General features: G+C 41.6%; 1 protein-coding gene across 3 annotated transcripts in view; it reads left to right on the forward strand.

Annotated features, from left to right (window-relative positions):
- The first annotated feature begins 3,748 nt into the window (after positions 1-3,748).
- tns1a (tensin 1a) overlaps positions 3,749-23,845 on the forward strand; it is a 75,294-nt gene continuing 55,197 nt past the window's right edge. For 2 of the 3 annotated variants that reach the window (XM_030070824.1, XM_030070832.1), the window contains exon 1: positions 21,411-21,435. The gene's annotated coding sequence lies outside the window, so the exon portion shown is untranslated. Of the gene's footprint in view, positions 3,798-18,806; positions 18,846-21,393; positions 21,436-23,845 lie in introns of those variants that run through there. The other variant, XM_030070840.1, reaches the window with a different exon arrangement.

The raw sequence follows: 23,845 nt of genomic DNA on the forward strand, positions 1-23,845 counted from the left end.
AGAGGAAAAAAACTCTTGAAAACAAACTCATACTGCAAGTGAAAGAACATTTTTTTTCAGCACGTAAAATACAAGTAAAAATTAAAAAAAAAACTCTTCCCTCTTGGACTCTGACTAAGGCTTGCATTCTGCACTGTAACAGTTACAAGTGAAGAGGAAGCTGGGGAAAGTTACTGTTAGAATCAATTAGTTATTTCACTCTTTATAGGACTATAAGACAATCCCACTTGTTTCCAATGCTAATCAACTTTATTGAATCAAGTGTCTTGGTCCCAATGGGCAGATCTGCCTTATTCTACCTTGTTTCAACATATTTATACTTCTTGAAACAAGTGAAACTGCTTTGGAAACAGATGGCATTATCTTATCCGACTGTCTGATAAAAACAAGAATTTAACGCTGGATATGAGACTAAATGACCCGTTAAGCTGGAGATTTCTTGCCATCATGACAGTTCCTCTCAACAGCCAGTGGCTATAAGTTAAAGGTGGTGAAAGGGTTAGCAACGGTGCCTGTTAAAGAAATATTAGAGAGCTTTTGGGTTGCACTTTATAAACCATGTCATTTGCTTTAAGCGTAATTAAAGGCCTCAACCCCCCCTTTTCACACATCCGCATGTTAGGATGTGGATTAAAATGTTAGGATACCAGGATTACAACCTAGACCTCAAAACCCTTGACCTCGAAATTCTGCACTGGAGGGGGCTGAGCTTAGTTTGATGTTATGGTCCGGCTTAGCCAAGTTGGAATGTGCATGAACAGCCTGAGAGACAGAAAACACAAAGTTCTGCTAAAGTCACGTTATAACACCGTCTGCTGTTTTTGCCCTGTGAGCACATGCAGTACAGGTACAGAGGGCAGCGTCAGAGTTTGGCAGAACAACCTTTGTTGAAATGCTTATCGTTTTTTGCACATCGATGCTCGTGTCGGGTAAGCAGTGAGTCAGTTCTGCCTGAAAGACAGGGATTTCAGACCACTAGAGATGGAATGGGACCGTCTCAGTCACATCTCACAGTAATAATATCCCGCAGATTTTCTTGGCATGACAAAAAGAACCGTTAGATCTTCTATAAACAGGACCGCAGCATTTGATGGAGTCGCCAAATCTGCTTCAAACTCTTCACAGTTTTGGAACAAGGATGCACTTTCTAAACTCAGAGATTCTAATGCAATAGCGATTTTGTTTTCGTAACTTAGCACATCAGTTTTTCATTGGTTTTTAATTCTTTTCTCAGTTGTTACTATTTAAAATACATTCCTCTCCATGTGGGTTTCAGAGCTTAGGACAGAGTGGGTGAGAGTGAGAGAGAATAGAGAAATTAGCATTGAAACCAAATCATGAACAACAAAGAGGAGCAGCTTCTAAAATGCCAGACGATGCCTGGATATTGCAGCGTCGATGTATATTCAGTACCTGCACTGGCCTCCACGACCTCTAGTCAGTGTTGTAGAAGCTCTTTTTTTCCTTCTAAGGTTCTCCTTCTTTTTATCTGCTTTATCTTCCAAAGGGAGAAAGTGGAGCGAGACCAAAAACACAGTACGACGTGCATGCAAGCGGGGATGAAGAGCGTTCAAGAATGTTGGCATGGAAAAGAGAGTAACCATCCAAGCATGAAAGTGAAAAAGGTAGAACAAGAGAGAGAGGGAGGGACAAAATGATGAGACACACACACATTCACACACACACCCGCACTAAAACCAAGCCTCCTCATTCCTCAGCAGCCCTCACAGAGGTGTTTCTGTTTCCCCGGCGCAGGCACGTAAACATCAAAGAGCCATCCCAGCACGTCTCCATAGCGACGCCCTTCACTGGTATAGATGCAGCTCGGTTAGCAGGAGATAGCGCTGGCAGACGGACGATTCAGGAGGCCTAATAACCGGGTGCTAGCAGATGACTGATGGTCCAATTTACCCCGGCCCTCGTCTGGAGGTCAAGAGCTCAGTTCACCCAGAGTGCGCAAAACACTGCGGGAGAGTGGCAAATATTTTCCTCTCAAGCATTTTACAAAAGTGGGATCTGGGGGAGTGGGGGTGTGTCCACTCCAAGTTTTTGCACTGCATTGCTTTCAAGTCAATGTCGTGATTTTGTGTGATTGTGGATGCGTTGCCAAACACACACAAATACATGCATCCTAAAACACACTGCAGGAAATCGTAACAAGTCATTTAGTCTCATATTAGGTGTTCAAACCAGTGGGATGAGATAACCCCACTTGTTTCCAACGCTGTTGCACAGTAATTCTGGCACGTCATTGGCTGAAAATGGGTTTAAAATGAATATAGGTATATCGGATATTGGCAAAAAATCTAATACTGTGCATTAGTTTCCTTATTTTGCACAGTGAATGTGTACATTGTGAAAAGCATTAGGTTTATGTCTGCATAAACCTTTATAATAACAGTCGGCATAATGAAATGTTAATTCCACTACAGGAAGGATCTGATGTTCTCTGCAGTTAGGTGGAGAGAATATGTGCATTTGCCGGCAGCCAAAAGCGTTGGAAAATTTTGGCATACTAGGTATCGGCAAAAAATCCAATGTCATGCAGCCGTAGTTATTTTCTAGTATAAATACTGTATGTTGAACCAAGGCTGAATGAGGCAGATCAGTCCACTAGTATCAAGAAATGACTCAAGAAAATTGGGAACGAGTAGATGCTGATGTCTCATCCCGCTTGTTCTCAAGGCTTATCAACTTGTTTCCAGACTTTTCTTGAATCAAGTGCCATTTTCTTGGTACCAGTGGGCTGATCTGCCTTTTTATATTACTTACGTTTACAGTTTATATATCGGTGTCAGTACAGAATATCATTATAACAAGTGAAACTGCCATATTTTTTTTTACTTTGTTTGAAGAAAAACACGATTTTAAGAGTGAATATTAGACTAAATGACTTGTTAACATGGAGATACTGATGATGTGAGTCATATGAATATGACCAAGCAATATACTCAATGTTCGACTAATAGAGTATTTTTTGAAAACAAAAAACAAAAACAAAAAAAAAAACTTGGAAAAACAGTTACAGCCCAATCCTGGCAATAGAAACAGTCACTTACATAATAACAGAAATTCTTGATCTATGCTTCTGTTGGTGCTCTCTCTCTCTCTCTCTCTCTCTCTCTCTCTCTCTCTCTCTCTCTCTCTGCTTCACATTCTCCTCTCCCTCTCTCTTTCAAGCATGTGTCAACAGCTACAGAGAAGGGAATGAGGAAAAAGAGGGAGGAGAAAAAGAGAGAGGAAAATAGACAGAGCGGCTAAGTAGAGGGAGGGATACAGAGGGATATAGTTACTGTCTGCCCCCGGACGGCTTTTTGCTCTCTCGTTTTGGGTACCGGAATCGTAAGGAGCCCCAAGCCACTTTCTTGGCCTTATATAGCGTGTTTCAAAACTTCTTGGCAGTTGACAGAGGAACAAAAGCCAGCTGTATTAAGAGTGTATCCTGGTCAAGTCCAGAGGCGGCACACACACACACACACACACACACACACACACATGCACCCACGCACGCACATACACACATATAAACACACACAGACTTGACTTCAGTGGCTCTCTGGCACGCGTTTGGGATTACTTCTGTTGTTTTGATTGAGAGGGGCGGAGGAGGAAAGTGTCTCTATTTGGTGCTCCCTCTCTCGCCCTCTCTCTCTGCCCCTCTCTCTCTCGCTCTCTCGCTGGTCTTTTGAGGCCTGGAGGGGGGTGTGAGGGCAGGGAGAAGACAGAGGTAGAAACAAGACAGAGGGGGAGAGACGAGAGAGCGTGAGAGCGTGAGAAAAACAGCCACTGGCGTGCAGGTAAGAGATCTAGCAGGACTGATTTTTAGATCCGTGGACGGGATAGTAGCATTCCATGTGTGCTTTTGGTAGCTGGTGTATTGAATTAGCACGAAAGAGATGGGTTTAGATTCTGTCTGCGCAGCTGTGTTGAGAATCAGCTGCAGTTTGTGCATGCGGCTTGGGAATTACGAGTGCAGGCGACTGTATATCTGTGTCAAACTTGGATTTCTTCTCAGTAAGTCCGTGAAAATGCTGCGCCCTGCATGTTTTCGCATAAAAGCCATTCTGCCACACACTCATGGGAAAGTGGCTCCCATGGGAATGGGACCGAGTTCATTTGAGTTGTTGTTTGAGGCTCGCCAGCCTTTCATGACCCCACTAGTAGTGATTTGTGGTGGCAGAGTCAGAGACAGAGCGCGAGGGAGACTGGGAGCGACTGGTCAGCGCACCAGGCAAACACGTGTTTTCTCTCTCAGCGTAGCCAGCGTCTCCCTCTGACAGGCAGAATCAGAGAAAAAGTGGAGCAATCGGTCAAGCAGGACGGCTGCGCGAGTATGTGTGTGTTCCTCTTTCTGTCTCGCCTGCGTTCTTTCTAACCTTTTCAACACAGGTGGTCCCACTGGCGGGCTTTTTATTACAAATGCATGCTGCGCCGCCGAGCTTTGTTCAAACCCACAGAACTTTACTTTAAATTCTACTGGGGACCCCAAGGTTTCCAAAGATACCAAATATATCCTGCTGAATATCAGGGAAATCTGTATGAAATAGACACCAAACATATGGATATTTTCTGTTTGATGTAATGCTGCAGCCATGAAACAATGGCATCTTGGGTTTGAATATTTCTCTCATTAAGTGTGATGTAGCTTCAGTGAACTAGCAGATACACAATATGTATCTGACATTGTCATATAATAGGGAAAAATTGTGTTTTGTTTTGTTTTGTTTTGTTTTTTTAAACTTTGAAGCTACTTAAGGGGAAATCAGAGTTCAAGGGGTTTAATTCCCCATCCTTGTTATCTCCCTGCTACCCACGGCTTCTCTTTGCCTCCCCTCCTCCTTGTTTCCCAACCCTCTACCCTTCAACACTTTGACTGGCCATCTTTGAGTGAGGATGCAGACTGATGATGGCAATCATTCACCCCTGCCCCTGAGCTAACACAAGGATGCCAGTTAAACATGAACGGTCAAGAGGTCGCGAGGCTTATATGTCCCGTTTCCCCCTAAACAGTCAAAACAAGAGAAAGGAATGCAGCTATATCATTGCACTGCCATTAAAATGCTTTTTAAAGATATGAACGTACTGGTTCAACAAAACTACGCATTTTCTTGGCATTGTTTTTTATTGGAGTTTGTGCCATGAACTATATATATCTATAAAACTTCAGACTCTCCGTTTGAACAAATCCATCCCTCAAATAAGGATTTATCCTCTCCTTTCTCTCACTTAAGACCTTGAACTGATGCTTGGCTCCGGGCATCGCACCCCTCAAATGCTTTTCATTGGTCATAAGCCTCAAGAGAGACTCCTCCACCACTTTTCTCACCTTGCCCAGAAAACCTCTTAAACTGCCAGAAGAGCCTTAAATCACGTCTCCCTCGTGCCTCGTAACATGAAGATGTTCTCTGAGAATGATGTTTATGGAATGGCTGCTTTCCCGATAGATCTATCCCTCTTGAACTATTTGTCTCTTCCCTCTGTCTCTCCCATGCCTTAATAACATGCCTAGCTTCCCTCAGGACAGTTCAGCGCTGCCTCGTCTTCTGACACATCAGAGCAGTGAAACCCTGGCAACCTCCGAGGACTCTCTTGAGGAGAAATAACATCAATTTAAGAGAAAATAGAACTCTGAAAGACAGCCTCTCAGGAGTTTAGGGTTGAGCTTTAAGTGAAAAAAAGAATTACAGTTCCTCCCACATTTGTTTGTACAAATAATTTCTTTTTTCTTGTATCGCACCTTGTGTTTCCTTTCACATTTTATTTTGAGACGTTGGTTCTACTGCAGTCTGTCATGAGTAAAGCAAGTGTGACTGTTTAACTGTGAAACCTACAAAGTCCTCCAGCAGAGTCGGCCCCCTAAGTGCGTGTTAGGAAGTGTTATAAAAGCAACAGTGACCGGCTTGGATAGCACTTAACATGCAGCCACACAAGAGGCCGAGCTTAATTTGAGGGGCGGCTCGGCATGAATTAGAGAGAGACCGGGCCTGAGCACCAGCTTATTTCTGAAGTGAAGGGACACGCTCACAAAGAAAAACAAAGAGCAAGTTTAGCTGTCAACAAGCAAATTTCAGTGCATCTTAACTGAGATTCATTTGAATGGCACAAACTGTTTTCACACTTCTAAGAAAAGCAGACGCTTAAAAGGATGGTTAAAAACAAGGATTCTCTTATGTACTGCGGAGTACTATTTTCATTTTCCATCAAGATTTAAGAGTTCTTAAAAGTTATAACTGGAGTAAAATGTAATTTTAGAGGCTGCGTTGTCTGGGTGGGCTTTACTTCCCCTTGTAGAGTAATCATATTGTCTGGACCCTGTTAAGACCAACCAGCTGTCCAGCAAAGTGAAAGCATCCTGCTTGCTGTAACTCAAAGAGCTACATCTGTCACTGCAGCAGTATGTTACCAAATGTTTTCATAGCTAACATTGCTGTAGAGCTCGCCTGATTACAACTTACACTTTGGAGCCGTGTAGCAGCAGAGCTGATGTGAGAAAGTCCATGACAAACGCCACTGCTAGCTAAGGCTCCATATTACACTGAAGCGTTTTGCTAGACCTCCCCTCGTCTGCTATAACGCCAGATCAATAAATAATCCTCTTTGTTGAGCCTAGTGGAGGATAACAGCTGCAGTCAAAGAGTCAATCAAATGGGGGCGGGAGGAATAAAAACTGAAGTTTGTGTTCTGAGTTGATCGCTCCATTCAATCCTTGGCAAAACTGCTGCTTTGACTCAGGAGAAATCAGCTGATAGGCCACTCTGCATAGAAAGGACTTGATGATGTTTTCCACACATGCTGAAGTCAATAAAAGTTATTTAAATGAGAAATTACATATTTTAGTTTGCCACCCCTTTTAGTGCAATCTGAGGAGCATGAAACCTATGGCCTTTCGAGCATCTTGTGTTCCCCGTCATTTCAGATCAGCATGTCGTTTGCATGTGTCTGTACATGCACCGCTGACTTTGGCTTGGCGTGCTCTTTATTCTTTCTTTATTCTTGCTATTAGTGGTCAAATGAGAGAACACATCCTGTGGCCACCTCTAATTTAACATGACCTTTGAACGTACGGTCCAGAACAGTCCCACCATCAGACGTCCAAGCTCAGCTCTGTCCAGTAATGATGAAAACATGCTTGTTTTCAAGGCCCTGTCAAACATGCGTGGAAATCCGCCCTTTGAAATCAATCGCACAAGTTGTTATTGTGCAGACGGTGTTGATTCCGTATTGCATCCAAGTTCTTGCAGGTCAGGTGAGTGTTGGTTTGAAAATCACGCCAAATCTTCCAGGTCTCCCACGTTCAAAGGCCCTATTAAATGATCTAATGTGTACGTTATATGCGGTTGTGCCCCTCTTGCGTAAAGCTCCAAAGCGGGTTTTCAGATTGGAGGTTTTCAACCTGTGTCCAAAGCAAGCCACAATTGCACATCTGATATTCATAATTTCCTTGTTTAATGGGGTATTTTGTCATCTGTAGCGTACAGTGATTTGGTTGTATCGATACAAAGACGTGAAGCAGCCAAGCCGTAGCCGGCTCACCGCTGACTGTGGTTTGACCATGATCAAATAGCTGGTTCCTCCAGTGATCCACGGTCCTTGGCCTCTTGTGTTTCCCCACTGTGAAGTTCCTTTGGCACCGAGGCAGAGGAATGTCGGTTTTAAGTTGAAATAATGTCAGAGCCTGAGTTGGGCACCAATACTGAGCTTATTGGTAATCAGAATAGTAGAAATATGAACGCATGAATCTCATTGTAAATAACCTCATGGTGTATTTGCATAGTGGTTTCTCCATGAACCATGTAGGAGTAGAAGTGAGTGTCTTTGCCAGCTGGTCAGTTTTTATGCTTATTTATGGTGTGTGAAGCATGTGATTGTGTTTTGGTTCCCGTGTGAAATGAATTCCCATTCTTGTGTTATCCACACGATTTGGCTTGTAGATATTTTTTTTTTTTTTTTTTTTTTTTGCAAGGAGACTTGTTGGAAACTTGTTGCCTGGCAGATTTCATATATTTGAGCAAGCATTCAAAGCGCTTGAGCAGTGAGAATGACTTCAAAGCATTTCTTCCGCGGTCTTGTCACTCGCTTCAGCAACGCAGGATTGTTTTGATGTTGTGGGAAGACCCTGTTTGTGTTTGGCTACTGACTGTTGATGGAAGCCAGTGGAAACAGCTGGCAGGCTGCATCTTCTTCTTTATGAAAACATTTATTTAGACGCTCTGTGTACATTCCAGGATTATATTCTTGTCAGGGTGGAAAAGCCTCCGAAATAGCATTTAGGCTACCATGGGAAGTTAACCCTGCTGGTCCCATCAGTGGGTTCATCAGTACAAATGCATGCTGTGCAGCCAAGCTTTGTCCAAACTCACAGTTTATTTTAAATTCTAGTGCAGATCCCAGATAGAAATATGTCCTGCTGAATCACAGGGAAATGCGTATGAAATGATGCACATCGAGATATTTTCTACTGCAGGCATAAAAAAAATGGCTTTGTGAATATTTCACTCAATGTAAGTGTGATGTAGCTTCAGTGAAGCGTTGAAGCTAGCAGATACAGAATATATATGTGACATTGTTGGAAAAAAAATATTTGTTTCTAATTTTGAAGCTACTGGAGTGCAACTTTAAGAGAAAATCAGAGTTTAAGGGGTTAAAACTCTCAAGTGAAACTGAGAATAATGAAATCTGACCCACCCAGCTATTCAATGGTAGAGGAAATTCTCTCTCTCACACACACACAGACACACACACACACACACACATATGCACATACACAGTGGATATGAGATAAGTTGAAGAGTATGATTCCAAAACAAGATAACCTCCATTTTAAAAAGTGATACATTTACAAAAACAGCTGATAGCACACATTTTAAACAAACTCTGGAAGTGTTTCAACATATTAGATAACTTGAGGTCCTTTGGTGCCAAAATAATAACATTTTTACAGAATGGGGCCTCTATTTTTAGGGATATTGAGTGATGAGCCACGGGGATTGATCGTTTTTTAAATGGAAATAGAATGTTTTGGAAATTAAATGTTCTCATGCAGTGACTTTTCTTGATGATTTTGTTGGCAGCGTTCAGCCTGAGTCATTTGCTTTGCGATTATTTTTCTGCTACTTGATTTAACTCTCCTATGTTTAACATCAGATGTTATTTTAACCTTCGACAGCATCACAAGACTCTGCCAGCTCGCTTTGCCAGCAACACACTGCCGCCCAGTTGAAAATAGTGCGTTGCACACTTGACATCATGTCGAAATGTCAGAGCAAGAGGGAACACACTTTCCCCCATCACAGTGTTCCACAGATTTATTAGCTATCCGAGTAAATAGAAATCCAGCCGATGCATAAATCCCTCCAAAGCGCTGTTCGAGCTGCAGTCCTTATTTGGCCCCCATTTTGAAAGTGAAGAATTTACTTTCTCAGGCAAACTGCCATTAGCGCTGCAGTGGCTCTTGTGTGGGCAGGAGGACTGCTTCAGGAATTTCGAGTGTGGTCAAACCAATGGCAGTCTTCTTTATTGGAGCCAATGAGATGATTTATGCACAGTGGCAAACATATGGTTTCTCCCATCACTTCAACAAAGCGGATGAACTAAGATCAGAGCTGGTTATTGCTCACTCAGACGGGTAAAAAGGGTAAAAATCTGCGGAAAGATTGTAGCTCATCCATGGTGGGTGAATCAAACAGAACCAAAGGATAAAGCCCTAATAAAGTTTTGATAAAGCTTTAATATTAAGGATGAGACAAACTTCACTTTGAGGAGCAGACCATGTGAAAGGCCAATACATTTTTCCAAGATTGAGTGTAATATAAAGGAAATGTTTTCTCACCCTCACAAAGAAGTAATGTGTTAATCATATTCACACTTCTCTTGCACACTCTAGTGCAGTGTGTTTACTTCTACACTGCAAAAAATATCCAATTACAGAGGTCATTGAGTCTCATTTTAGGCTTTCAATCAAGTTTTTCTTCAAACAAGGTATAAAATCTGCCAGTGGGATGAAATAATCCCACTAGTTTCAGATGCACTTTCACTTGCTTCAGGATTTTTTTTCTTCTGGGAACACGTATAAATACAATGAAACAAGCCAGAATAAGGCAGATCAGCCCATTAGGATTAAGAAAATGGCACTTGATTCAAGAAAATTCTGGAAGCAAGTTGATTAGCGTTGGAATCAAGTGAGATTATCTCATCCCACTGGCAGATTTTTTACCTTGTTTGAAGAAAAACAAGATTTAAACACTGAATATTAGACTAAGTGATAAATATGTTTGCAGTGTAGGTATAGAAATTATTCAACTAACATTTGATTATATGGATTTTTGATAATGTCTTCCACTAGTTGAGAAATTCATATCTTATGTAGCATGTTTTATCACTGTACAAGTGCACTAAACCTAAAATAAAACATTTCTTTATCAAAGTGAAAACAAGAACAGAAAGGGGTAGAGAAAGTGAATCTTATTTCTTTCTATTTCTTTCTTCTTTCTACTTTTCTCTTTCTTTTCTTCTTTCACTATGAGGCGAGGATGGATGATACTTGTCCCAGCCTGTTTGAAGTGTATGAGAATGAGGGAAAGTAGTTCATTACTGTCCCGCTTGTGCTGCACTGCTTTAACTCATTATACAATGATCCAACTCAGTGGAGCGGGCTTGACAGTCACGCTTTGATATTCTCCCCTCTTGATTTCCATATAAACCCACTTCAGCACTTGCTGGAGTGGAGTCATTAAAGCCCTCGATCTCAATGTGAGGAGATCGAGATCAAGCAGAGAGACGGGGGAGGCTCGTTGAATCTATCAAGGCTCACCTGAGACGTTTGACCTTTGCCACGGGTAATTCAACAACGTCCCACCTCCGCTCACCTCTGCTTGCCCCCTAACGAGGCCTCTCGGCTGGGTTGGGATTGCAGAGAGGCCCCCGATGGCTCGCTGGACTCCTTGTTCTAGTTCAGTGGCCTCCCAGACTCTCCTCGTGACGGGATGAGATTATAAGCTCCCTGTTTTACTCGCATAAACCCTCTCTCTCTTTCTGTCTGTTTTCTTTGTGGTCTGCTGGTCATTCTACTGGCAAGTGATTGGGGAGATTCACTGAAGGGAATATTCACCAGGGTCAAAGAAAATGTCAACATTCTTCCCTTATTTTAACTGGAATTGTAGCAAAAATCATAGATTTGAGAAAAAAGTGAAAAAAAAACAACAAAAAAACATTAAGCTGCCATTAGTGAGCTTGATCATAACAAAGCACTAAAAAATATCCAGCCATATCTAGTACTAACATCTTGCTTTTCTTCAAACAAGGAAAAAAATATAATGAAGGATGATAAAGAAGGATAATCCCACTTGTTTCCAATGCAGTTTCACTTGTTTCGGAATTTTTTTTCTGGGAGCAAGTAGAAATCTGTTGTAACAAGGCAGAATAAGGCAGATCAGCCCACTAGGATCAAGAAAATGACACTTGATTCAAGAAAATTCCGGAAGCAAGTTGATTCGCCTTGGAAATAAGTGATCAGCTCACCCCACGGGGAGATTTTAAGCCTGAGATGTTTTTTTTTTGCAGTTGGATACCGAGTTGCAGTATCAGATGAAGTTCAGTCTAAATTATCAGATGGCCGATGTTCCCAAATAGATCTGTGCAACTGATCTGTATACACTCGAACTTGTTTACATTCAGGCAAGGTACTGTTTAACCTTCAAACGCCAAATGATTTAGGGTGTCAAAACACACAACTGAAAAAAAAAAAAAATCAAAATAGCACAATTGATGATTTAAAGTCTTAAGCTGTAGGTAGTTACACTGCTATACAATGCCAAAAAGCTCCATCTTAACAAGTCATTTAGTCTAATATTCATTAACTAGTTGATCAGCATTGGAAACTAGCGGGATTATCTCATCCCACTGGCAGACTGTTTTACCTTGATTGAAGAAAAACAAGATTTTAACTCTGAATGACTTGTTGAGATGGAGATGTTTTTGTAATGACGTATGCAGGCACAGGTATGGGCAGACTAGCAGAAATGTGCGCAAGCTTTTTGCATTAATCATGTACTTGTCTTTGTTTCCCTTCACCCTGTTCACCTCAACATCCAACCAGGCAGAAAAGCAAAAAACAATAGATGGTTCAAGTGCAGGCGTGGCTCGATGCAGAGGCGTGTGTGAGTTTTTTATGCTTTTTTTTTCTGTCTGAGCTGCTTCAAACCACCTGAGGCCCGTCTGGTTTGCAGCTCTGCCCTCCATATATGGACGAAGCCAGGATAGCTGTTGTTCACTCACTTTGCTGCGCAGTGTTGTGGTTAACTTGTTAAGTCAGTCTGAGAAATGGAGTATGAAGGAATGCAAGATTGTGTGATTGTGTACTCGGTGTGTGTGTTCTTTCTGTCTGCTGCTCTGTCTGTCTCTTCTCTGCTAGTGGATGTTTTGGTATCTTTGACCTGTGTGTCGCACTATCATAGCGATATGATGATGACTATATTTGCACAGGGTTAGTATCTGATTCCTTCAACCCAGTCACCAGAAAATATGTTGCCATTTTACACAGTGTTGGGCAGTAGCTTCGTTACAAGTAGCGACGTTACTAGTTTAACTACATGGGCTCTAGTATCCCAGCGCAGCGCAGGGTGGCGCAGTGAGGTGAACCCTCCACAGAGCTAGTTCCGAGCAGCGCAACCCAAGGCGCACTCAGTTTGTTAGTTTGGCAGACCGAGGTGCACTGAGATGGGAGTGGCGGCGCAGCAGGGGGAGGTGTCGACAAATTCAGCTTGGCGTAGTGACAGTTTAGTGCCAAAGAGCCGTGCTGAGGTGCGCTCAAAGCTCGCCATCTAAAACCAGGTCTACTTTCAGCGCAGGTGGAACGCAGCCTGGTAGCTTCGCTCCCTAGCTACATTTTCCAAGTAGCTTGCCCAACACTGTATGTATGTTAGAGAGTGAAGGAAAGAGGTAATCCATCTATATGCAACATGCAAGTCCCATGCAAGTTGGCTGCAATGGACTGGCTGCATTTATTTTTTGCAGTGGGGGTTCAGTCCTGCCCTGCGCTCTTGGGCAGACAGCAGCAAAATAGAGCGCGACACACTCGACGGAAGAAGCGCCGGACTCTTCCCTCCTTGGTCTTTTTGGAGTCTGAAAAGTAAAAGAGCAAAGAGGAAAGTCGGAGCCTGAACCATCTTGATGGAAGCAGCCATCAGCTGCCTGGTGACTCCTTCACCAGGTGAACTCCTACCTGCTGCAGTGTGGCAGGATTGTTCCTGCTGCTCCTCGGTTTGGAGCAGGCAGGAGGTCAGGTCAGCAGAGGGAGTCAGTGGCTCCTGAGGGGCTGAAGCAGTAGAGTCTGGGCTCTCTGGTTCTGTTTCCTCTTCCAGCCTGGAGTCCTGGCTCGGAGCTCCATTGATGCTGGTGGAGCTGACAGATTCCTCCATCACATCTGGCTGGGAGGATTCGTTTTGTTTCACCTAAACAGCGACACAAGCCATTTTAGTTCTTGGAAAAGTCACCAATGCATCTTACACTGCTGCTCTGTAACTGATGAGAGCAGGTCCTCTTACCTCATTGGTGGTCAGGAGCTCAGACATTTCTGTTTCCTTTGGTGCCTCAGACACAACAGAAACTTCCTGCATTGCAGCAGGTGCTGAATCAGCAGCATCGCTCTCTGGTCCAGCTTCAGCAGAGGGGGTCAGACCATCAGCAGCAGAGTCTGCTGTTTCTGGGCTCACTGCTGTGGTCTCCTCCAGGCTGGGCTCCTCGCTCACAGCTGCATGGTGGCTGGTGGAGTCGACAGCTTCCTCCATCACAGCTGGCTGGGAGGTTTGGCTGTCTTCCACCTAAAGAAGGAGACAAGCCGTGTTCACTTTGGAAAATAAGAACTGTTTTCTTCCTGTATGACTCCTGTAAGCAGGTCCTCTTACCTCTTCGATGGTCAGGAGGTCTGATGTTTCTCTGACATCTGGTGGATAAAACATTAGAGAAACTCCCTCCACTGTGCATTGCACGATGTTGGCCATGAACTGTGGGCCAATGTGTCTCAGCTCCTCCTCCAGGACGTGTGGCAGGTACAGCTCTCTGATATTTATCTGTCTTTTGTCTTGGTCAGTCCACTGCCAGGCGTAACAGCACCTTCTTGACTTTGATCCACTGACTTTGGTCAACATCAAAAGGCAGCCCAGCCCAACCAGAGAACTAAACATTCACACATTATTGCTACATATTTCATAATTTGTAGCACATTTCATGTTTTTGTGTGACTCGATTCAGTCAAATGACCAAAACCTGACAAGGTGTTCACTTTCTGTAATATGATCCACTAGCAGGGTTAGGCTACTCACTGATATTTGTGTTTGTTGAGGTTTCACAGTTGTGTTTGTCCTTGAGTCAACAGAACCAACAGGAGCATTATCTTTCTCTGAGCAAAATAATTATTTAAAATAATTATTATAAATCTGCAAGAAAATCCGGGGATCCAGTCCCATTTAAGAAGGAAATGTGTGCAGATAAAAACATACAAGTGCAAAATGCTAGCTTTAATCACAGACTGTGATTGTGTGAAAACTCCATGGATTTCATCCCCATATAGAAAATGAGTTTGATCCATATTGTATCCATTGAATTCCATATTTTGGGCAAAAGTTTGTAGTCAACATTACGTCCAACTTTTTCCATCAGAATGCCTCTCAGCCAATCAGAATGCGAGATTGGAAGTGACTATGGTATCGTTGATTTGCCTCAAAATGAGGTATTATCTAACTAAATTGCTTAATACATTTAATCAGACTCTTCATGTTAAGAAATACACCAATACTGACCTGTATATGAGAAGATCCTCTGATATTAAAGACACTAAGTAACTGGTCCTTCATGTTTTCTTACAGAGTGGCTTCAGAATAACCAACCAGTTTGGACATTTATTTATTCCTTCATTTGAAGGAAAGCAAGAGATTAACACTGAATATAAGACTAAGTGACTTGTTCAGGTGGAGTTTTTTTTTTTACAGTGTATCGCCGGGATTTGACCAATCGTCTGGTTTCTCCATGCATGTAAAAGTAGTCGTCGTCTGTGGTGTCGCACTGAAACTCTGAGTGTGTTCTGCTGCCTTTTGACCTTTAGATCAATACTACAGGGAGCCATAAGTAGGACATTTGCAGGCATATGCAGTACAGTGCACTGAGCGGTGCTTCCTGTCAGCTGTTAATAAAGGTAGATGTTCTTGTTATGAGGCCCTGGGGCCTTGGGGACCTCCAACACTGATATATGAGTGTCAGTCGCAGCCCCAGGTAGTGCAGCACTGTAAAGAGCACACATGAGCCGACTCGCTCGCAGCCCCGGGTGACTCAAGAAACAGACGCTCGGCTAACATGCATTACAGACAAACTCAGTACTGCTCCTGCTGGACACTGACCTGCTACGCCGGGCTAGCTTGGAATCATTGACTTTACTAAAACGCACCTCAGCTGAGGTTGCTGAGGGACACAAAAGTGCAACTCATTTTTCCTACGTAGAAATTCAAGATGATCTTCAAGTCGCTGGCTTGTTTCTGTGAAGTAAATGGGGTGTTTTTCCTTTTCTCAGCAACTGCATGTCATTGTCTTATGTATTTAGAACACTTTTTTTTTTTACGGCTTCCCCGCAGAAAATGTTAAAAATATATACATTTTTTAAATTTAGGTTGCAGTGCTTACATTTTACCAAGAAATGCAGAAGCTGTTGCTGAACCAATCAAGTTTCCACCTCTAATTGGTAGAAATTCTCTTGAGTTTGTCTTTTTTTCAGTAAGCAACTGTAGTAAAAATGCACTTGAGTTTCTCAGTTACTTCTGTAATTATATGCGAAATGCAAGAAAATTCTATTTGCTGAGATTTAAGGCTACTGTATCCATGTCTATAACCATGTACAAACATATAGAATAAGACCGATGTTGCCTTTCATTTATTATGGGATATTGCAGTCACTGCGGATATGATGCCATTTTCTCCCTGACAGCAGTTACACAAAAGAGTCTGTAAAACCTGCAATAAAATTTTATTGTCTTTGCCTTTTATTTGCTCACTTCATTGCAGGGCTGCACATTATGGTTTAAAAAAAAAATCCTATTGCAATTCTTTTGATTGTGATAATATTTGCGATTTTACTGGAAGTGATTATTTTTGTGTTATAATTTTCATTTTAACTGAAAAAATAGTAAAATGAGGATAATGTAATTTTTGCTGTTTTATGTTTCTGTACATCTATAGAATATGATTTGTAGGCCAGTGTGTCTCTGTATATCCCAAAAATTCATGGTATATTGTCACATTTAATATTTATCAAAAAATTGCAGCTGCTGCAATTTGGATATTGCACTTATTCGTATTGCTAATCAATATGATTTTGATTAATTATGCAGCCCTATTTTGTTGTACAATTAGTTTTTCTACATTAATTTTTTTTATATAAAGGCAGATATTGATATCTGTATTTAGCATGAAGCAATGTCAATCAAAACCTGGCACACACCGATAGCCTACTATATCCATACATTCACATATCAACAAAATATATCCCATTAAGATTATGCAACCATGCAGAAAAAATATGCACGTGTGTGTCAGCAGCAGGACAGTGCATGTTAGGGATTGCATTGTTGCATTGTTAAGGGGTATCACTCCATGCTTTATATTTTGTGAGGAATGCAGGGTAATATCAGCGCTGCCTTGATGTAGAAATGCCATCAGCTGACATATCAGCACGCACGGGGCGGAATCTGTTGTGCCGCGATGTTATCCGACCAGTGCACTCCGATACGGCCGACGATAGCATTACAAAGTCAATGAGTCTTTTGTTTTCCCAGAGCAAACTAATTACGCGGCTTCCTTCCCCCTCCCCGCGTCTGTTGTCTACTGATAGTGCGCTCTCATCTCACCGCTCGTAAACATCCGTCAGCTCACAACACGAGGACGAAGGCACCACACACACCCGTCTAATCATGCAAACATATGCGTCCATGCGCTGCCCCCCTGCATCCCACCCAGGCATATTTGTGTACACTGTACAGACACTGTGTACAAGCAAAGTTACTGAGTTTGCCAGCGAGCCAGACAAACACCCTGTTTATGCATGGTGAAAACTCTGAGATAGACAGACTCCATTACATGTTCAATGTTACATCACAGCCGCCAAATATAGCATTTTTATATTAATACATCACTACCACAGTCATTTAAAGAAATTAATACCAAGCAAATTATTGCTAAGGCACACTTTTTGAGAAGACTGGCAGCCTCTGTTGGCCTCCATATCACATTTTACATTGCATGCCACCTTGCTGGATGTGGCAGAAAGTCTTTTTGAATTTTTCTTATTACTGTGTTCATACTCACATCTCTTCTCAGCAATGGAGAAATCTCTGTTTTAATTGACAACAACCTCAATTTGAACAGTCACATCAAATTCGTCCTACAGTCAAATTTCTGAACACAAGCTTTGAACAGTCATTCATGCTTTTATGTCATTACCACTAAGCTATTGCAACTCCCTTTTCTGTCTGCTACAAAAAGTGCAAGATGCAAAATGCAGCTGCCAGGATTTTAACAGGTAGAATCAAAATCACAATCGCTTAATTTGACAAGTACAACAAATGAATAGGAATTTGTGTGCAGCTGTAGAGAAAGTTGGGGAGATTTCAGCTGTTTGGGGAATGAATAATGAAATTAAACACCACTAACTGGACTCATAATTAACTGCATTTTAAACTGCAAAGCCTTATTGTGTTGAATGTGTGCCTTGCGACAATGAAGACTGATTACTTAAACCATCATGCATATTGCACGAGGAAGGGATTGTGGGAAATGCTTCCACTCAAGGCAAAGCAGATGTGTGTGTTTGTGCATAATAAAGTGTGTACTGAACAGAAAATGGGGACAGTGAGGACTATTTATACTATTCTGCATATGCACCTGTACACATCCTGTGCCAAATCATTTGTTTGGCCCTTATATGTTACCCACAGCGGGGTAAAGAGGCTGTCAGAGGCCTTTTTCCTGGGCAGCAGTTATTTCTGTGAGGTGGAGGATGACTCGGGGAATACTCATCCATTCAGGAGGAAACATTCAAAGATGTGTCTCCCCTTCCATCTCTATCAGTACAAAAATAAACCAGATTTCATGTTGTACCTTTTTAAAAGCTACAGAGTGCTTTACACACAAGTAAAAAGCCAGCAGGTCACCTCTAAATAGTTTTGATGACTTCTTCTGCTTCTTTTTCTTTGTCTTTTTCTTCTCTTTCCTCTTCTTCTCCTCTCTCCATCTCTTAACCTCAGGCTGTGCCCTTTTTTTTTGTTCCCATCCTGACCTTCCTGTCTTTTTACCTTTTCATGCACTCACTCTCATTCTTTGAATTTAACTCAGTCCAGCTAAAGGTCAACCCACTGCAAAAAATGTTGTAAAATCTTGTTCTTCTTCAAACAAGTTAAAAACAATCTGACAGTGGGATGAGATAATCCCATTTGTTTCCAGTGGAGTTTCACTTGTTTTTCTTATATAAATATGTTTAAACAAGGCAGAATATGGCAGATCAGAAAAGCAAGTGACTCGTTGAGGTGGATAGCTTTAAAGTGTATAGCCAGCCTTTGGCCAATCGTCTGGTTTCTCCAAGCGTAAATGTAGCTGTCGTCTGCGGCCATTGGCAGGTTCTTTTTTTTTACCTTGTTTGAAGAAAAACAAGATATTAATGCTGAAAGTGACACTAAATACCTTATTTTATTTTGCAGTGTATTATATTAGTCTTCAGCAGGCTGTATGGCATCTGTATACTGACAGTCTCTCTGTTTCTCGCTTCACAGGTTACCACAGCATGTCAAGCACCTACCAACTATGAGCTGGTGAGTATTTGTCATCCATCGGTGTAACACAGGTGTGTGAGAGACTATGATGATCAAAGAGAGCCTCAGAGACGTTTTGACCTCCCAAATGCCCCTCCTAATGCGATGATACTTCCTGGAAAATGTGGTAGGAGCTCCAACAGGGAGCATCAAGAGGTCACTGCTGGAGGTCAGGGGTCAGAGGCTTTAACCATAAGAGCTTCCTCCATTTCCTCACAGGAAAAGTTACTCCATACAGCGAACACATGAAACGAGAGACACTGTGTCTGCTATTTTTATCTGTATGGATGTGACAAAGTGATTTTTTTTTTTTTTATGATGATGATGAGGAGGAGGAGGAGGAGGAGGAGGAAGAGGAGGAGGGTGGCAGTAGGGAGCCTAGAAGTTACAAAAGCAGACTTGTTGCTGGAAAGTCACCAGCTGGAATCCAAAGAAAAATGTGGGGTAGGAAAGTGAAGGATTAACAGGAATACTTCACCCAAAAACTAAATATTCTGTATCATTTACATACACCAGCCATTTTACTGTAGTGAGACCGTTTTTAAAACTTGACTTCACTTTATAAAATGACCTATTGTGACCTCTAGGATAATCACAGCCTCATGAAACTTTAGAGCCACAAACTAGAGACCAAGAGCATTCAGAGAATGTATGGGTTTCTTAGGTATGCTGACTATAAGGGGGGGTTTCCAGCAATTTCCTGAACAGAAATGCAATTAACTGCAGTTCTTACAGAAATCCTCAAATGTCAAAAGTTTTGATACCAAATCACAGCATGATTTTTTTTCTGTGGTGTTCCTTGAGGTATTGGTGTCCAAATGTGGAATTGTGGAGGGATTTTTGACCATTTTTATTAATTCTCAAGTGGTCAGAAATGGTGAGTTTTTGCATCAAGTCTGTGAAACAAATGCTATCAACCCAAGAATTGCTGCAACAACCTCTGTACACGCTAAATAAATAAATAGGGGGCTTTAAAAACAGCAGTGCTACTTTACTACAGATTTATGATGATAAGAACTGATGAGAACTTTTTACCTCAAATTACCTCAGGTTCCCAGCTTGCAGATGATGAAAGCTGGAAACCTGTTGCATCTTGTCTTCCTTACAAAGACGTGAACGTATTGAGTTAGACACACTGATGAAGGCAGCATGGCTGGAAAAAGCTTAACTGTCGCACTGAAAAGGTTAAGCACAGTGGTCGTCCAGCAGAAGGGCTGATCAGTGGTTGTATTCTCAAGTGGGATTGTGTGAAAAGGTGTGAATGGGAAAGAGGGTGTCGCTGGTAAAGGGCAACTGTGCTCAGCAGACTTTCCCTGGGTGAATAAAGGTTAATAAGATGATGATGTGGTGTTTCTTAAGAACAGGAAAAAGATAGAGGGAGGGAGAGCAAAGGAGGGAAAGATGGAGATACTTCTTTTTTTTTTTTTTTTTTTTGGTTACAAACTGAGAGCTACACTCTCTTGAATAACAGAGATGATTGGGAGCATTACTTTTCACAATGTGTTTATTTTATTTTATTTCTTATTGTTTATTTTTTATTTTTAAATAATGTATATATTTTTTTATTTCCATTTTTATTGTTTTTTTTTTGTTTGTTTGTTTTTTAGTTAGAGGTGTTGTTTTTTTATTTACTTATTTTTCCCTAATGATCTTGTGTATGGTTATTAACTGACAGCTAAATGAGAGTGTGATTCCTTTCCCGTCCTGTAGGGGTCACTCCTTTACCAATGTCCAAAAAAAAAAAAAAGCAAATCATGCTCTTCAATGTTGAGTCACCTCAGGATGGAAAGGTTCATTCACTTCCAAAATGTTTGGATTAAGATCATTTTCATGATTTTTAGTAAATTCTCTACAGAGTCAAGTGAAGTGAAGTGATAACTGTCATCACTCCCAGATTATGTGGGTTCAAGATCTAACATCAATGAAATCAGTCACATTAAAAATAGCAAGATTACAAATCCTAAAAGTGCTTGTCATTTATTTACTTTGGAGCCAGTCCTTTCTAAATGGCTGCTGTGGCTTGTTAAACAGCCCCTGACTTTGTTTATAAAGCTCACATCAGCTCTCAGATGTTGTGCTCAACTCATTTAAGAGATTTTCCTTAACTCATGAATCACTGTCAAGCTGTTTGTGTGTGTGTGTGTGTGTGTGTGTGTGTGTGTAGATGCGTGTGTGTGTGTGTACTACTGTCCCCCTGTCACATACACACACTCCCTTGTCTCGCTCTTTCCCATACACAGGCACAGTCTCTCTCACCAGCACGCTCTGCCACTTTCTCTGCAACACACACACAGCTTGTGACAGAGCGAGACAGAGGGAGTGTGCATGTATTTATATTAGAGAGACAGAAAAAAGAGAGAGAGACTGCTTTTGTCATGGCTTGACATCTCTTTTGTCAGGATCTGTGTGGCTGCTGGATTACTGGCAGCCAGACGGAGAGCGAGGGCTTTTCAATAAAGAGTTTCTCTCTTTTTAAATCTTCATGTTATTTCTCACTTGGTGTGAAAAAATGACTAACCTCTCGACTCTGTCTCCCTTTTCCCTGCAGCCTCCCACTCCTCAGCTCCCATTAAAGCATGTAGATACACCGGTGAGTAACGCTTTTTTTTTTTTTTTTAACATCACAACCAACCTGACATGCTTTCATGGTTGTTACTTCAGCATGGTTTTCAGGTTTCAATCTTTTGCCTTTAGCTCTGAATTTCCATCAAGACATAAGTGTTTAAGTAATAATCTACAATATTTCCACTTAAATAACTGTTTGTGTTTCTGCGCATGGCATGATTTGTGAATATTCACAGTTAGGCTGTTCAAGACACTCTGGCAGGTGTCTCCTGGCAGAAAAAAAAACACTGGCGCACAAGAAGTAATTTGTTTTACGTTTCTAGAAGCTGCAACAGGTTTGCTTGGAATAAACAGAAGAACTGGGTAGTTAGCACCATCAGCAGAAACTCAAACTCCATAGAACAGAAAATCTACAGAAAAGGATGTCAGAGTAATGCATAAAAGTGATGCACGTGCTGATTTAAAGTTTTCGGGCCCTGTGGTGTCACCTGCGACACCCACAGTTACAGGTCAAAAGAGGTGGATTAGTGAAAGAAGCAGTGTACGCTTTTCATTTGAATTAATCGCTCCATACTTTAATTTACTACACTGAAATTTCAACACAGGACTTAATTCATTCCAGTGGACTTATTATTGGTGATTTTCTAATTAAGCTTTAACAGTTCTTATTGCACATTTTCATTGTTGTGTTAGTCTCTTTAGCCCACAGTCTATCAAATCAACATCTGATCTAGTTAATATGTAAAACACACAGGTGGCTTATTGTCTGTATTCCATGTTTCATCAATATAGGCCCAAAGAAAAGCAAATGACCAAATGTGTCTTAAACTTTTTGTAAGCTTACTGATAAGCCAAACCTATGGGCTGAGATCATGCAGGGTAAAGGTAAACATGTTTTCCATTCATTTAAAATGGTGGGTTTGAAATAGCGGCTTGTCCAGCCGTTAGTCAGTAGCAAAATGTGGTGTGGGCAAGTTAATAAAAGCTGTGGGGAAGTCGGGCATCACTTCTAAATGCAACCAATCTCTTGCAAGGAAGCTGCTGTTGCATGTTGCTTCCTTTTTTGTGCCCCAAATTGTGTCTCTGTACCAAAAGCCAGTGCCAGGCGCTGGTTTGAATCTAAGCGTGCACTTGATGCATGTTTAACTTGATAACCATGAAGGGTGTGGCGAATGAAAAGGGGTTCTCAAGGGCTCAAAAGGCTAGAAAAATGCGTGGATGGGAGCCACATTTAATGCAGAAAGAAAACTGTTTATTTAAGCTAACAGTCACAAAAAAACACAGAAATGCAACCGGCTGCTGGAGGAGTGAATCTTCTTAAAATGCACTGTATATATTGTATCGCCGTGTTTGCTGTTCCAGAGCGAAAATGCTCTTTTTTTTATCTTTGTGACTGTTCGCTTAAGTAAAACATCTTCTTTTTAAATCAGAAAAGATTCCCCTCTCCTTATTTTCCCAGCTTAATATTGACTTGTTTTCCTTGAGACTCAAAGGAACACATTTAGGCTGAGGATAAAATCTGTCCCGATGTCCTGCTCCCCGCTTCCACCTCATCGTCTTTCTTTATGAGTCATGGTAGTGAGTCAGCGTTTACATTTGACATCATTTGGCTGTTTAGATTAGGAGCAGAGGTTTAACGGTGATTCATAGCCAAGGTTATAAACAGAGAGCTCGGTCTGGGTACACTGGTTTGTATAGACATTACTTACATTCAGTACATTCAAACAGACAAAGAGAGGACAGAGATTTTTAGGGGTTGGGTGGATTTGGGTGGGGCTGCCGGGGCAAATGAGAGAGCACTGATGGAGAAAAAAAGGTGATGAGTTCCTCAGTGCTGCAGAGAAGGGATTTAAAGATGGCTGAGACGGGGCTTGAAAAAGGGGAAACGGTGAAGAATACTATAACAAATATGCACGCCAATTAAAGGTGCGACGTGTTGCATTTTAAGTAAATCTTTGCCACATTCATTTTGAGATAGTTTCATAATTACTGTGCCGTAAATCAACTACTGTAGGCTATATTTCACCGCACACAACAGCAAATTCCACTGCTGTACTTTGGCTTGGAAAATCACTAAAATACAGAAGAGGGCTCGCTCTCACCAGAGGTTTTTTCTTAAGTCAAATCCATACAGAAAATAATATGTATTTATTTGTTGAGATGAAGATGTGCTGCCACTGAAACGCCTGTGTTTATGCCTCTCCTGTGCAAATAAAGTATTAGTTTGTATTTGATTGAAGATAAAACTTTTAGTGAGCATTCTGTTTTTAATTTTGTAATCACCCAAAACAAACACAGCCATGCCAGGGAAGTTTGGCAGCCTCTACCAGCCTCTGCACTGCGTTTGACCTTGCATGCCACCGGGCCAGATTTGGTTTCCTTACGGCACAAAACAGGAAGGAGGCGCTGTTCTTTCAGAGCAAATCAAACAAATA

This window comes from Myripristis murdjan, chromosome 2, assembly GCF_902150065.1.
Source record: "Myripristis murdjan chromosome 2, fMyrMur1.1, whole genome shotgun sequence".
Lineage (NCBI taxonomy): Eukaryota > Metazoa > Chordata > Actinopteri > Holocentriformes > Holocentridae > Myripristis > Myripristis murdjan.